This window comes from Tupaia chinensis, unplaced genomic scaffold (genome assembly GCF_000334495.1).
Source record: "Tupaia chinensis unplaced genomic scaffold, TupChi_1.0 Scaffold000291_1, whole genome shotgun sequence".
Lineage (NCBI taxonomy): Eukaryota > Metazoa > Chordata > Mammalia > Scandentia > Tupaiidae > Tupaia > Tupaia belangeri.
In genome coordinates, this window is record NW_006159776.1 from 3816202 (window position 1) to 3821339 (window position 5138).

General features: G+C 38.9%; 1 long non-coding RNA gene across 1 annotated transcript in view; it reads right to left on the reverse strand.

Moving 5' to 3' along the window:
• Positions 1-5138, reverse strand: part of LOC114008136 (uncharacterized) — a 177523-nt gene that overhangs the window by 61920 nt on the left and 110465 nt on the right. The gene's annotated exons all lie outside the window — the stretch shown is intronic.

Below are 5138 nucleotides of genomic sequence, written 5' to 3' on the forward strand. Positions count from 1 at the left end.
AGCAGTGGTGGAAATTTGAATTCCAGGTGTCCAAGCAAAGTTCTGGAACCCAGAAAGGCTCTGAAGCATACCCAGGGGATGCCCCTCCTTTCATGGGCTCCCAAGCCTCGCAGGAGACAGCAGGCAGAGAGCCAGCCCTTTGTATTCCAGCCCGATCTGCATTCTGTGGCCCAGACTTCTGGGAACTGACGTGTTTGACAAACATATTCCACTCATTCGTGTCCCCAGAGCCCTGGCGTGCGGGTAACAATACCACACCTGCCACAGAGGGATAGATCAAACTAAAAAGGTCCCTGACATCTCCAATTTTGATCACTGTGATTTCACAATCAGTCTCTACGAGTTCACACAACAACTAAGTGGTGGATTTTTAACTACACTTCAGCTTAATTACAGAAATCTTCTCTTGAGAAATTCAATTTAGGAGAAATAAAACACCTTATATTGCTAAGTTTGTAGTAAAATATGGCTTAGGGAAATGCTGCTGGTGGCACCGTAAATTGATAAACATTTTTGGAAAGCAATTTTATAATATCTACCAAGAGTAGCAAAATAGTTCATTTCATTAGACCAAGTAATTCAACTCCAGAAAATGTATCTTAAAGAAATAGTTCCCTAACAGGGTAAGAATGGAGTGAGGAACATTGAGTGTAGAACTAAATTTGATGCCTTCCATGAAAGTGAAAAATTAGAAACAACTTTAAACACCCCCAATAGGAAACAATGAGTAGTTAAATTGTGCTATATCTCTTCAACTGAATTTGATGCCACAACTAAAACTGCAATTTGAAATATTACACACACACAGGAAAATGTCTATGACCCAAGGTTAAGAAGAAAAATCCAGATATACTACGTTGCTATGTAGAAAAGTACCAAATAATTAACATGCTTGACTTATTAAAATGATAAAATAATTTATGATTTTTCTCTTTTATTTATTTACTGATTTCTGGCACGATTGTACTATTGAATATTAAAGCAATAAACCTTCATAGGTAGAAAACATCCAATGGGAGTCACATGATTCTTTTATATTTAGTTTATTCTTTTATCCCCTTGCCCTATACAAAACTTGTACATAGTATATATTCTATCAAGAGGAAAAAAAAGATTTTAGTACCATATTTAAAGTATTGTAGACATGTGGGGTTTTTCTGTATTTGGGTTTTTTATTTTTAAATTTATTTTTATTTATATTTTTTACTGCCAGAGGGTACATGTACTCACCAGAGAGAGAGAGCAAGAGAGACAGACAGAAAGGGGAGGGGAGGAAGCACCACCCAATGGCATGTGGTCACGCCACAATCCTCCCCCCATTACACTTTTGCATCAAGATTTTGGGATAACACACACATATAGACAAACACACATGCCTAGCATGTCTTTTTAAGCCTCAAGGCCTGAGATTTGAACCACATTTGACCATGTGGGATTCAGTGCCCAATACATTACACTTAACCACCATGCTACAAAGCTGTTCAGCATTTAATGTTTTTGAAAAGGAATGTATGGTGACTTTTATGAATTTGTTTATCCCTCCAGTTTAATTGTCATGGAATGTGAGTATTCTTTTTTAATGCAATGCAATGCAAGGCAAAATGCTCATGATAAACAGACGATATAATTTCTTTCCATTTTTGTTGCTAAAATCAGTGCTAGTGTAACAAGGAGCCTAGAAACATCATGCAGGCAGAAAGAAAAGACAGTGTGTTCCTTTCTCCTGGGGTGACCATAAGTTTCTATCTGTTGTAAAGAAGGTGACTTGGGCCAAAAGCAGTTTCACTGGCCAAGACATCCTCACCCAGCATTGCTTCTTCAGGGATATTGTTCAATCAGTGCTTGCTTCTCATGATTCAAGACCCTCTTTTCCTGTTTTCTGCCAATTCCCACTTCCTGAAACCAATCCTCAGTTTCAGTTTGGAGTTGAGATTCTCATTCTCTCTGCCAAGAAACCTGTGAGAGCAATGCTTTTATCTTTGAAGGAATGTGCCTGTGCAGGAAGCCAACACCCATCAGAGTGGCATAAACTCGTGTCTATTCAAATGTGTTAATACCCAGAGGGGGCGTGATAGGGAAGGATTTTCAGGGTTACATATAGACAGGGGTTAAGGTCTCAGTTCTCCCCATGTTTTCCAGTCTTGACCAAAGTAACTTATGTTCTCTGAGCCTTAGTTTCTTCTTTTGTCAAATAGTGATTAAAAAACAAAACACAAACAAACCAACAAAAGGTATTAACCAAGTAACCAGGATGATTAAGCAAGATAACACATGCAAAGCATCTGACACATAGTAAACACTCAGTAAATAGTAACTGTTATTACTATCTCAAGTATTTCATTTAGCAAATGTAACCAGTGTGATCTACCTGTTAAAATATGAGCCAACTCTAATGGTTAAAAAATAAATAAAACAACTACATCATTGCTCCTTTCTGATTTTTTTTCCTTAGTGACTGCCATTGACCAGCATCTAGCTCTTTATATGATGGACATATGTTGGAAATTACAAAGGCAAAATGGAAGAGAAGGGAAGAAAAAGGAAAAAAGAAAGGAAGAAAAAAAAAATAACAAGAAGGGAGTTGTGAGCTCGGTGGTTTTCATTTATCAATACATGAAGACACATAACTTGAATTCCATTTTTAAAAAAACTGATCACAAAACTAAATAAATACCACTTTGAGATTTGAAGAAATATTTTTGTTGGTTTTATGGCAATTTTACCTTCAGATATCCACTTAATTTTGGTGTTTGAATGTCAAATCTTGAGGAAAAAATTGATGTGTCCATCAGTTTTATATGTGAATATATCTTAATTGCCTGTCATTCAACTCACGTTTTGAAGTTCAAGAATTAAAGATAGAGGGGAGCATTTTCCATTGGGTTTCCTTTTTTATTTCTTTTTTTGGAGAATATTTTGCTATAGGGCATGTACACTCGCCAGAAAGATAGAGAGAGACAGAGAGACAGAAAGTGAGAAATCCCCCCCCCCCCAGGGGGGATGGCCACGCCACAATCCCTTCTCCTCCATTCTCCTCTCAGGATCTTGGGCATGCACACACACGTGCCTGGAATGAGTTTAAGCCACCAGGTCCGGGACTTGAACCACGGTTGGCTACATTGGTGTCCAGCAACATAGCCATTATGCTAACTGCTGGTCCCCATTGGGTGTTTTCTTGATGGTAAATGAAGGATAATCTACCTTCTCCACCTAGTAGCCAGAGTACAACACATAATCTAGACTGAACCAAAGAGGAATTCCCATTAAGAAATTAGAATAGCGGCAAGAAATACCAAAAAGAAGCAAAATTGAAACTGGCTGTGGAGGCAGGCAGCGACTGTGGAGGCTGAGGGCAGTGATGACATATACTGCAAAACAAGGTCTGACCGCAGTGGAAGCCAAATGTCACCTGTAGCTGTAGTGTCCTGCAGTGCTGCTGTGGGGTTGGTTTGGCTTCCAGATGGTCTTTAAATCTTAAATAGTCTCCAGACTTACTTCTTCAAACTTCCATGAATTATGAATATCTTTTTTCTCCAAGACCATTGGATATGATTGTTTGCAACCAAGAATGCGAGCTGGCACGCCATTTTTCACTCTGCACCATCATAAGCACCCTGCATGTCTGTTCCCTGTGGAGCCTGCCTAACTCAGATGTCTTGTACCTATCATCTCCAGCCAGATCTCCGATTTGGGTCTTCATTGACTTCTCCCCTTGAAAACTATCAGCATTAATGACCTCATTGAGGAAAGAGCAGAATTGGGTGGTTAATTTTGCATGTTAATGTTTAACTGAGTTCATTTTTTTCTCTCTAGACCAAGGCTGCTTGGCCCTGTGTCTCTTCCCTTGCATTGCTGCATTTTGCCTCTGCCCATATGTTTATAGTTTCTAATTTATACTTATGCATATCATGTTTGGAGTGTGCTAGGGTTTAATTGTTTACACTAGGGCTAACGCCAAATTCCTTTAGAGCATTTAATGCACAACTTTATTATCCATTTGTAAACACAGTCCTTGTAACTTTGGGGTTGGTTTCGCTTCATTTTTCCAGAATTTAGCTATCGTGCAGTACCCACCAAGTGTGGTCATCCTGCCAGAAATGAGTTGAAGGCTTGTCTCAATCAACAAACACAAAAACCACAATTGAAAATGTCTCATTGAAATGAAGATCCATGTAGGGCCTTTTAGGATTGCAACTGGGTTTAACATAGTGAAAAATGGTTCTCGCCTCTTCCTGAATTTTCTGCCCTGTCCTATGAACTGCCATGCATTCATAAATACTATGAAGTAGTCTCCCTAGCCTTGATTTCATTATCTCCCATCCCCACCTCCAAGCCTAAGTAGGAGAAAAGACTTCTCTGAGCAATCTCTGCTTTTCTCTTTTTAGTACGGGTGCACATGTAATGTGTATGTGCTGCTTTGCCTCTACTTCTAAGAAGTACACCAGCTGGGGGACGACAGGTGGTGTAGTGGTTAAGGCACTGGACTCCTACATGGCCAATCATGGTTTGAATCCCAGACCTGGTGGCCTGCTTTCTCACTTTCCCTCTCTCTCTCTCATTCTCCATCTCTCTATGTCTCTCTCTGGTGAGTGCATGTTCTCTGTAGCAAATTAAATAATAATAATAATGATAATTAAATAAAATATAATAAATAATAACTTTTCTTTAAAAAGGATCAGAGGCTAAATGCAGCTTTGGAGACCTGAGTCTCTCACTTCTTACTCTGAGGCCTTTTGGCTATGAAGTGACATATTTCCTTGTAGCTAAGCTGGCTAGTTAGGTACCTATTTACTGCACTAAGGTAATTCATTTCAAAGTCTAGATTTGGAAACACAGGGTTTCTTCCTGTTCAAGCCACTTTATCTGACTCAGCATTATTAGGGGAAAAAAAAATCATTAATTTAGCTTTCCATCTTTCTAACTTCCCTCTCAATTGGCCTCAAACATGATGTGTATATAAGTGTGGGCACAGACCTTGTAAGGTCAGAAGAGGTACAATGAAAGGCATGTATTCGCCCCAGGCATTAGTATAACTATGTATAAGTCATTCCAAACTAAGAGAGAGAGAAAAAAATAAAGGTAAAGTTTTATGTGTTTTCTTTTTTTCCTGTAATACTCAGTGTTTCCTTCTATTTCCC